The sequence below is a fragment of the Lupinus angustifolius genome, chromosome LG17 (assembly GCF_001865875.1).
Source record: "Lupinus angustifolius cultivar Tanjil chromosome LG17, LupAngTanjil_v1.0, whole genome shotgun sequence".
NCBI lineage: Eukaryota > Viridiplantae > Streptophyta > Magnoliopsida > Fabales > Fabaceae > Lupinus > Lupinus angustifolius.
The window spans coordinates 18,133,371-18,145,663 of record NC_032025.1 but is presented as its reverse complement, the minus strand read 5'-3'; positions in this window follow the sequence as shown (position 1 = coordinate 18,145,663).

Here is a 12,293-nt window from a genome sequence, read left to right as displayed (position 1 = left end):
AAATTCTGGATATTTGTTTTCTGCCATATGCTTAATAATTGTGCATAAAAATATATGTATTATATATGTTCAATTTTGTTTTAATTAGTGTGCAAATTGTCTGTTTGATCATTCTGTTTTGTGCAATAGTTAATCGATTAAAGCTTGTTGTTAATCGATTAACTGAGTTGTTTCCAGCAGTTGGGTTTTGGTTCAAGAAGCGGTGATCGATAACCGCTACACTTATTCACCCCCCCCCCTTCTAGGTGTTCCTAGGCCACTGATACCTAACACCTCTAAGGCCTCGTCTATGGTCTTAGGTTCGACTTGAGATAAAAATGCTACAAAGGAACAAAAATTTCACAGTGTATTTTGGATTACTACTCCTGCTGAGATATCACCTATAACCTTTTTGAGTAGATGATATTTCTTTGTCTTCCACACCATAGGCATTTCTTGATGATCTTCATTTTGCTCTTGATCATCCTGAACCTCCTTCTCAATATCCATGCTCTTTGTATATGCATTTTCCAGCGCACCTGAAACATCATAACACACAACCTTCCTCTTCTCTTTTGGAAAAGATTCATCAAATTTTACATGGATGGACTCTTCAACATACATAGTATATTTATTAAAGACTCGATATGCTTTATTATGAATAGAGTACCCCAAAAATATTCCCTCGTCAGATTTCGAATCAAAATTACCTAGTAATATTTTATCATAAGCATTTACATCCAAAAGCATGCAAGTGTGAAATATTCAGTTTTTGGCCTTTTAGAAATTCATATGGTGTTTTTAAGAGTGTAGGCCTAAGTAGAACTCAATTAATTACATAGCAAGCAGTATGGACCATCAGCCCAAAAATACTTAGGGACCATGCTTTCATTTAGCATTGTCCTAGCTAACTCCTCTAGTACTCGATTTTCCTCTTAACAACTCCCTTTTGTTGAGGGGTTCGAGGAGCCGAATACTGATGTAGGATCCCATGCTTTTCACAAAACTTATCAAATAGGTGGTTTTCAAATTCTTCACCATGATCGCTGCGAATATACACTATCTTATGATCAAATTGGTTTTGAAGTTGTTTGACCAGATTTTTTAAAGATTTGAAAGCATCGCTTTTTAGAGCGAGAAACAAAGTCCATGTAAATCTAGAATAGTCATCAAAAATTACTAGCGCATAGTAGCTACCACCAAAGCTCTTAATTTGTGGTGGTCCAAACAAATCCATATGGAGTAATTCCAAAGGCTTTGTTGTGGATATCACTTTCTTAGTTGAAAATGAACTCTTCACTTGTTTACACTTTTGACAAGTGTCACAAGAGTCTTTTGATTTGAAATCAAGCTTTGGTAATCCTACTACTAAATCATGTGATGACAACTTAGCTAGATGTTTCAAATGAACGTGAGCTACTTGTCTATGCCACAACCAAATGTCACTCACTTTAGCTCTAAAACATTTAGAAAACAGAGTGGTGACATCATCCAAATCGATCATATAAATTTTATTTATTTGTTGCCCTACTTAACATTGTTATTTACTCCGTCATGAATAATGCAACAGTTTGAGTCAAAAGATACCTTGTTACCTTTGTCACACAACTGGCTAATACTTATTAGGTTGTGCTCTAGTCCTTCGACATATACCACGTTTTCTTTCACGGCTTGTGAAGCATTTCCAATTCTTCCAATGTCTAGTATATTCCCTCTATTGTTATCTCCATAAGTAACATAACCTTTACCATTTAGTGAGAGATCCAGGAACTTTGATCTATCACCTGTCATATGCCTGGAACATCCATTGTCCAAGTACTAGTGTTGTCCCTAACTCCGTAGGCATACCTGCGAAACAAGTTTACTTGCCTTGTTTAGGTACCCAAGTTATATTGGGTCCTTTCTTGTTAGTAATCAAAGACTCATGCCCTTTTTGCATCCATACATAATTACCACTAGGTACACCATATTTCCTAATGTAGCATGCTATGGATGTATGATCATGTTTACTATAATAGAAACAAGTAGGCAATTTATGATTAGTCCTATTATGCATGTAGTCTACTTGCCTCCTATATGGTCTATTGTTTTTCCTTGATTTATAGCCAAGACCTCTATGATTACCTACATTCCTAGATGTAGCAAGTAGGTTGTCCACGTTATTTCTGTTATATGTGAACTTTGCCAATTTATCCTTTAAATTAGAAATTTTAGCATTTAATATATCGCATTTATCATATATAGGGGATTCAATTAATTTAGTGGCTCAACAACATGAGGCAGAAGAGTAAGTTAGATCAAGAGTCTAATTTTCTAGTTATAATTCATTTAACTCCTTTTGCATTTGATTTATCTTACTTTCATGCAACATGATGACTCATTTTCTATCTACATTTACTTTCACTAATTTCTTAAGTTCCTCATGCAACTCAACAAATGCACTATATAATTCATCATAAGTAGGAGACTCATCGAAACATGAAGACGAGTCAGAAAAGTATACCTCACTCGTGTTATTCGGGTTGCTTACGCTGCCAATTTCTGTAGTGTTTGCCATTAAGCATAACTTGGTTGTCTCATCTTCATCGAATGTGCTACTTGTTGTCTCGTCCTCCAGGACATCCCAAACTATGTAGGCCTTCTTGGATTTGAAGTCTTGGGGGTTGCTTTTATCATGTTCAACCTTCTTGAGGTTGGTTGGGGATTGGTATTTCATATGGCTCAGATTGCCACACTCATGGCAAATGAGGCGATCTTTGGAAGCTTTGCCTCGTCTGATTGAATCAGCTGCCTCTTTCTTTTTAAACTTCCCAAATTTTCTGACCATGAGGTTTAAGGCTTCATCATCAAGTTCAGACCCTAAATCATCATCATCTCTCTCTTCTTGTGATTATAAAGATGTATCTTTCAGAGAGATCCCTTTTTTTCTTTCGGTATGAATCTTCATGCATTGTTAAGCCCCCTAACTCCATTTCGTTTTCCTAGAGTTTTCCAAAGAGAGTTGCTAGCGGCAATGTGTCCAAGTCTTTCGACTCCATAATCGCGGTTACCTTGGGCTGCCATTTTTTGTCAAGGCAACGCAACACTTTGTTAGTAACTTCACCAATAGTAAAACTCTTATCTAATACAATTAAATGGTTAACAATATGGATGAATCGTTTTTGCATTTCATTAATTGACTCATTTGGAAACATACGAAACATCTCATATTCATGGGTTAACGCAATCAATCTTGTGCGCTTAACCTCACTTGTGCTTTTGTGGGTTACTTGCAAAGTATCCCATATTTCTTTTGCGTTTAGGCACTATGATACCCGAAAGAATTCATCGTATGATAAGGCATAAGTTATAATGTTCTTTGCCTTGAGATTGTGCTGGACTTTACGTCTTTCTTCATCAGTCCATAATCCCTTTGGTTTTTCTTTGGGTTCACCATCCACTAAGTGAAGTGGAGTGAAAGGCTCATTGACGACAGGATTGTTTGTAATTTGTATAATATTGTTTCTTTGTAATTTGTGTAATTTTTTATTTGTAATTATGTACTATGTCAAAACATAATTGGCATGATATTCATTGTTTGTATTTTGTATTGTATTGATGTTTAATAAAACAAACTTCTGACATGTATTAATGTGTCTGTGTTGTTCTGAATGTATAAATGTTTGTGTTGTTGAGAATGTTTGTTCTGCTAATAAATGTAAATGCAGGTATTAATTTATACAAATCAACAACGAATTCTAGGGGAAACCCTGACATGCACTGTTGTAAAAGATAACTACAACATCGCTTTTTATAGAAAGTGTTGTGGTACATTATCAATACAATAGCACTATGCATGTGATGCACAATTGTATTAAAGTGTTGTTTGAGAAAATTTATGAATAATACAACAACATTTTTCTGTTATTGCGCTGTTAAATATATGAACTTCAACAGTGCAACAACAAGCATTGTTAATAAGACTTATAAAATACGTTGTTTATTTAAGACTATATGACATCGCTTTGTGGATGATGCGTTGTTGTATTGATCCACTATATGACAGCGTTTTGTGGACGAGGCACTGTTGTATTAATGCATTATATGACAACGCTTTTTATGTGTTGCACTGTGGTATATAATCAATACAACAGTGTTTGTGAAGCGTTGTTAATTATGACCATATACTACTGCGGTCAAACAGAAAGCGCATTGTTATACATCTAAAATAAGCGATGTTGAATGGCAACTCTGACATAATGATTGAAGCAAGCATTGTTGAATGTATATTCACCTATCATATTTAATAGAGCTTACTTCATCGAGCATTGTTGATTCATTTCCGCCTTCTATTTAACAACATTCAACGCACAAGCATTGTTGAATGGGTGTTGTTAAATGTCAATTCTAGCATAGTGACTCCACATCTTAACCTTCAATTCTAGGGAATCTATTAAATTTGTTGAAACATTAATCTATTCATTGCAAATCAAATTCATAATGGAAATTTCAACGAATAAATATGACAAAACAACGAAGTTCTAAGAGATCAAGACTAACCATTAACCATAACAAAATAACTATAACATCTCTAGACATCTAAGACAAATTACAGAGCATGTTTTAAGCATAAACTTAGTATTTAAAATTTATGCATAGTTAGTGTAAAGTATTTTATACTGTTAATATATCATTCACAATTGATTTGTATTACTTTTGTTTGTGAGTCCATAATAATTAATATATAATGATGGTGGATAATTTGCTGACGGTGAAAACACTTATACTATTAGTAATTTAACCGTGCGATATTTAATATACATATTTAATCCTATAAAAATAGTGAAAAAACTCTACATTTCCAACCATGTGAGATTCAAGAACCACCTAAAATTTCATAAACTATGATTTTGATAATAGTACGAATAGAGATTAATAAGACAGGTTAAAAAAATAGAGACCACCACCATTAGCATAAAGAATCAGAACGAGAAAAGAATTGAGAGTGACCCCTCTTCACTAATTTAGCAGTGGATGAATTAGCAATGCCCCAAATCAATAAACTCTACATAATAACTAAGTAAGAAATACAGAGAAAAAATAAGTGAAAATGGAATAGAAGTAGAAAGAAAAGTATAGAGAAGCTTTTAGCTTTCTGAAGTTGGAGGAAGGGGAAGAGAGAGTGTTTTTTTTCCACATTATGTTTAGTTTCTTTGCAGCCATTAGATTTATTTTTAAATGAGAAAATAAATAGATGGGGAAATGAGCAAATGATTAGAGGGAAAACTTTACTTAATGATATTAGGAAAACTTGTATAAATACATATACAACACATTATAATTAGAGATAAGTGCACTTGTGTTTTTGTGGTATCATTAATAATTAAATTTTTAATGTATTTTTAAAGTTTTAATATATATATATATATATATATATATATTTACGCAAATCTTTCTCAGATTTTAAATTAGTTAGCACAACTGCATACAATATTTTGGTTTAGAGTCTCTGTAACAAGTGCAATTATAGCTACATCAGTAGTGTTTTTACTGGATTAATGTAAACATAATGTGACTTTTAGTATTGGTAATTTGGAGGTGAACATTTTCTGTCTTAAAAATGTATCATTTACTATTATATATATCATTTTTTGTGATTAAAAAATTAATTATTAAATTTTTAATTTAAATATATTTTATAAATCAATCAAAAGTTTCGGTTATATTTAATTAATAAGCAATACTGTCCACTTAATTAACACTTATTAACTGTTATGTTTGTTTAATTAAGTGGACAAACAATATTAACAAACAACACTTTCCACAAAATTAAGTGTTGCTCACACTTTGAACATATTTTTTAAGTTTTTTGTCATAGTGATTAATCAATTATTTTGAAAAGCCTCTTCGTAGTTGGAGGAGCCAATGTTTTTTGGTTCAATTTAAGGGATGATGTACAGTTTCAGCTTTTATTTACTTGTTTCTCATTGTTCTTCAAATATGCTGCATAACACTGGCCACTTAATTAACAAATAACACTGCCCTTAATTAACAAACATAGTACTTAATAATTAAAATCATAGTGCTTAATAATTAAAATCAGTGGTATCATGTTACTTTTTTCTCTTCTTTTTTATATACAATGGTGTTGGGAATTAAATTTCTAACAAATGGAAGTCATAATTATAAATTTAGCCTTCTCGATTCAGCCTATAAACTGCCAAATCAATCCTCATACAAATATGATATAACAATTATATTAGATGTGTAATTAAGTTAGTGAAAACCAAAAATTATTGGTCAAAAGTATCATACTGTCCCTGCCAAAACAAGTATGTGCATAAAAAAATTCATATATTTATAAATGACACACTAAGAACTAGAATATTGAACCTAATAGTTATTTATAATATGATCAACCATTAAACCATTTTAATAATTGAATTATATATTGTAAATAATAATATTTATTTTATAAAGGATATTATATTTATTATGAAATATATAATTCAATAATATATGGTTTAATTAATAAACTATTAAATAACTATATATGTATATATCAGGAATGTAACCGCTATGATAATACTTTAATAACAGTGATGGAAGTAGCTTCTTTCAACCAGCTTGCCAAAAATAAAAAATATTTATAAAACCAAACATGCCTGATTAATAATATTGAAGCTAAATACAAAAACGAAAAGAAAAAAAATATATACCCCTCAGCCACATGAATATTCCATGTTACAAATTATTAATCAAAACAATAACAAAAAAGTAACAATGGTTGAGCCTAGTCATACAGAAAATATAATCATACCCATAGAGCAATCCAAAAAACCCAACATCATTTTTGTTAGTACATATTCTTCAACTTCATTCACAATGCAAAATCCATACCCTATCTAATAGTAATGTGAGGTAAGACAATGTAGGTGTCATAATTAATTAAGCAGATAAATAAGTAAAAATGAAATTATTATCACTCACAAGGACAAACCCTTTATTTGATGAAGATGCTTTGTTTTCTGTGGCTTCACTCCTATTTGAATGTGATTTGGACCCTTTTCCACATGTTGTTGTTGCTTTTTTCTCAAGCCTTCTCCTTGTAACATACTCTTCTGGAATGAATACATCCATTTTGTAAATATGTTTTTCTCCAAATAAAAAAATTGGGAAAATAAATTCCAAGTGAAGTGAATGAAAATGAGGCTAAAATTGTATGAAAATATAGTTGTTGTTGGAATGAAAATGTTAGTTTATAACCTTAGGTGAATGAGAGAGAACAACATTGGAGATCATTAATAAAGGGGGAGACAAGTTATACCATGGGCTTTTGATCCCATGTTTTAGGTTAAAGTGGCTCCTCAATTTTCTGGAAAGTGTTTCAGCTTTTGTGTCCTCCAAACTCTAATCATGTGGAACAAAAAACATAAAAAATTAAATTGTTATTTTAAGAATACTAATATCAACATTCTTCATGCTTATAACTCAATTTTTATTAGGATATATACTTGAGAAAACATAGGATAGAGTATTACATTAGTATCATTATTGTATGTATATCAAAACATATCACTATTAAAAAAGCATTTTTTTTATAGTTTATGTATTTATTCTCTTGTTTATTCCTTTATTAATTTAACAAAGTTCACATTAATAACTTCTTAACAAATGAAGATCTTCTCAAATATTGAAGAGTTCAATATAAAGTGAAGATTGTGATATTTGTCCTAAAAATATATTAATAATTAATCTATATTTATACTATATATAAAGCCAAAACTTGAAATAACTTCCTTCATGGTGTAATTTTTATTTCCTATATTGCCCTTAACATTATTTAATTTTTACAAAAAAACTATATAATCCTAAGCAACTATCACCAATACATTAATTAAACCACATTTTAATTCAAAAAAATGAAATATATAAAAATTGAATATGTATTATGACACAATATTCGCTGTACATACTAGTATTATATAAAGCCAAAACTTGAAATAACTACCATCATAATTCTATTTTTTTATTTTGCCCTTAATATTTTTTATTTCTAAGTAAAATTATATAATCCCATATAACTATAATTTATACATCTCATTTTAAGTTAGATATTATTATAAATACAAAATTTATAACATGAAGTACATCCAATAAAAAACTTTCTAATTCCCTAAAAATAAAAAATACAAATTTAATATTTAATATCATAAAATAAGAATGCGGGTCGGCAGACACGAAGTGTCTATCGACACGCTAGAATAAAATAATGTCAAAAATTATCATAATTTCATATTCTAATACTCAACTTTATACTTAGTACTAAGTATCTCATCCCCTTCTTCACTTGGTAAATAAAAATGAGAACATGTATATTTTTCAACAGACGTATAATATTTATAACAGTTGATTTTAGAAATTAAAGGTTGTGATGCTGAGTGCTGACAATTTTAAGATCATGATTTATCATTTATATGCAAATATAAAGGCTTAAAGGATGAAACCAATATTTTAGTTTGTGATTAGATTGTATAGTTACTGTGTTTATAAAAATCCTACAAGATTGTGACAAAAAATTGCTACCAAAACAATAGCAGTTGTGATAGCAATGTTGTTGGGTCCAAAACTGAAATATTATGATTAAAATTTTAATTACAATTAAAATTTAAAACACTTGATTATAATCTATTTGTGAGATGAGTTTTTGAAGAGAAAGAAAAGAGAAGATTTCAAATAAATACACTATTAAGATATTCTAAAGGCTTTTCTATCACTTTCTTTCAATAATTAACTCATAAATATATAAAATTTGGTAGTGGATCTACTTATTTTAATAGTAAGTTTTTAAACTTATTTTACATCCTAACGATTAATTCTAGGGAAATTCAATTATTTAGATTTACTTATTAATTTAAATCATTAGATTTTTCCAAAATTGATTGTTGATTTATTTATTAATTTAAATCATTAGATTTTTCCAAAATTGATTGTTAGGATATGAAGTAAGTTTGTCTTCAAATTAAATGGATTCCTCTCACAAAGTTTTACACGTTAGTATCTAAATTCTGGAACAGTGGGTTATGCTTACATTATGGTCTCAGATTAAAATGTCTGATTTGGTGATTTTTTGTCTATGGTTGATCCTATTGATGGTTACCGAACATTTGTAGTTCATTGAACACGTGACAGGGACTCATCAATTCATGAATGGATTGAGATTTCTGAATTGTGATTGTTTCCAGCTTTTATACATACACTTCATGCTGTCAACACTCACAACACCTTTACACCTTTACCAAATATATTTTCAAGAAAAAATATTCCTACCAGAATATATAGGTTTTATATATTTTTTTATTATATTATCTATTATTTATATTTCGAGAATAAAATATTTAATCATATAACCTTCTGCCAGTAAAAGTATGACATGTATTATTTTGTTTAGTTTTAAAAATATTTTTTTGTAGAAAATGATTAAAAAGAACACATGTTATACTTTTATTGAGAGGGGATAATTTATTTCCTTATTCTAGGAGATAGTTATTCAGTTTATTTAATTATTATTGACTATTCAAAAAATAATAATAATTGAAATGAATGATATATGATATACTAATTATATAAAAATATATATGTGTATATATTACATTATTTTAGAAAATTATATCCGCGTTTCTAATTTTGTATATGATATACTGATTCTTTCCAGCTTTTATAGATACACTCCATGCCTTGCTGTCAAGACTCACAACAGCTTTACCATATATATTTTTGAGAGAAAAAAAAATGTATGCATGATGTATAAGTTTTATATATTATCATTGTATTATTTATTATTTATATTTAATTATTATTGTCTATTCAAAAAATTATCCGAATAAATTGTAAATAATATACTGTTTATATATAAATATTTAAATATGATACTGACTGTGCATAAAGTTATAAAATATTACATTCTATATTTTGAAAAATTATATTCGTGTTTCTAATTTTGAACTCCAATTGTTTTTAAAATCTGATAATTCACGGAAGACAAGATACATTTTGAAAGGTACATGTATGGTAGTAAAAAACAAATTATATATTAAAAAATAATAATTCAAATAAATGGTAAATAACTACTGACTATATATAAATATTTATATTAACAATGCATAAATATTATACTCAATATTTTAAAAAATTATAATCGTGTTTCTAATTTTCAACTCCAATTGTTTTTAAAATCTTATAATTCATTGAAGACAAGATACATTTTGAAAGGTACATGTATTGTAGTAAAAAACAAATTATATATTAAAAAAAGTAATTCAAATGAATGGTAGATAATGTATTGATTGTATATAAATATTAAAATATTTATATTAATAGTGCATAAATATTATACTCTATTTTTTTAAAAATTATATTTGTTTTTCTAATTTTCAACTCCAATTGTTTTTAAAATCTTATAATTCACGAAGATAATATACATTTTGAAAGGTACATGTATGGTAGTAAAAAAAATTATATATACAACTATACATTCTCACACTAGCTTGTTCGGATTTATTTATTAGTAGTTGTCATTGTTATATTCATTACACAAGAAAGAATTAATATGATTTTTTAGAAATATTTCAGTATTCTGATAATGAGTTATGCTATTCAATAGAAGTTTTTTCACATCAATTTTTCTTTGTATGCTATATAAACTAGTATGTCCATCAATCCACATTTTCATTTTATGCAATTTTAATATATTTCACTTTTTATAATTAGAATGTTTTTTTTGTATTTTATATTATAATTTTTTAATCAATACACTTTAAATTATAATCTTTTAATTTTATTAGAATGTTCAATTTAAGTTGAGAGAGGTAGTTTCAAATTGAAATTAATGTTTTTGCAGTGATTATATATGTTTATATGGTTTTTTATAGAAATTAAAAAATGTTAAGAACAAAATAAGAAAATAGAAATTACATCATAGTAATAACTTTTTAATTTTATTAAGGAAAAGGGCTTATTAATTTTATTAAGGAAAAGGGCTTATTAATTTTATTAAGGAAAACAAAAACAAAAAACATTTTTTTAGAACATTATAGGATGTGGGGAATTTGAATAGTTTCACCCTCTAGTGTAATACCAATCTCAATGTAGGGATTTGATGGTTATGTTTTTGCAATTGGAACCCATTTGAACTTTCATTTTCTTATTTACATGCATGATAATCCACCTAATTTGATCTCCATCCAAAACTTGAATACATTTACCTAATAAAATAAGAGGATGGAGTATCTCCTGGTGTAAGGAGATAACTTCTCTCCTTACACCAATTAGGCAATGACACATCATTACATTTCAGCTTTTTTAAAATGAATAAAAAAAACAAAAAGTAAAATATCACAAGTGTCAAATAATGAGTGGGTGTGAGGAGATAATTTCTCTCCTCACACCAGGACATACATTATTCCCATAAAATAATATACTTTTATCGTGATCACATGTTTCAACGATGCTTCACTTCATGTATCAAGTCAATCAAAATACTACTTTTTATCACCTTTTGTTTTTTTAAATATTATTTTATTCACATGTCAACATGTAATTGGTTTGGAAGACATGATTAGGAACAAGTGATTCTCATCCTTTTATCTTTGCCCAATCATAAATGTTGTCCCCTTTGGCCCAATTCCTTACCGTCCATCCTCTAAATCGAACTATGCCCCTCCCCCACCCTTCCACATAAGAAATGAAGACAATAAATATAAAAAATGTGACAAATTTGAACTACTTGGTTAAAAATAATTTACAGGCATGTTCTTTTATAGGACTAGGGGGAACTATAAAGTTATCAAGGTTTGATTGATTTTTGGCTTGAATGATAAGAAGGAAGCTATGGGATAGCTAAAATCAAGAGTTAAAAAGCCTTTAAACTCATTCTTGCGGGTCAACATCTAATGTATCAAAAGAGTGTGTAACTTTTTAGGATCAATCGGAAAAAGTGACAGATGGAAAGACACTTTTTGGGACAGAAAATGTACTTTCCATATTCACCTCTTCCTCCCATTTTCCCTCAACCAAGCCAACCCAAAGAAAAACTACCACTTTTAAGTCACTTTTTGGTGTAATATAATATTAAAAGTTCTCATTTTGCAAAAAGGGAAGAGGCTAGATTAATTAAAAACAAAGAAAACTCATTATAATGTTGAACCAATGTTGGCTTTTTGGAATCTCTTTCCTTCATTCTCATCCCGGTCTTCTTCTTATTCCTCTTAATCCCCTTCCTCTCTTGGTGGTAGTATGAATTTTGACATGATTAAGTGATTGAGTAGATAGATAAT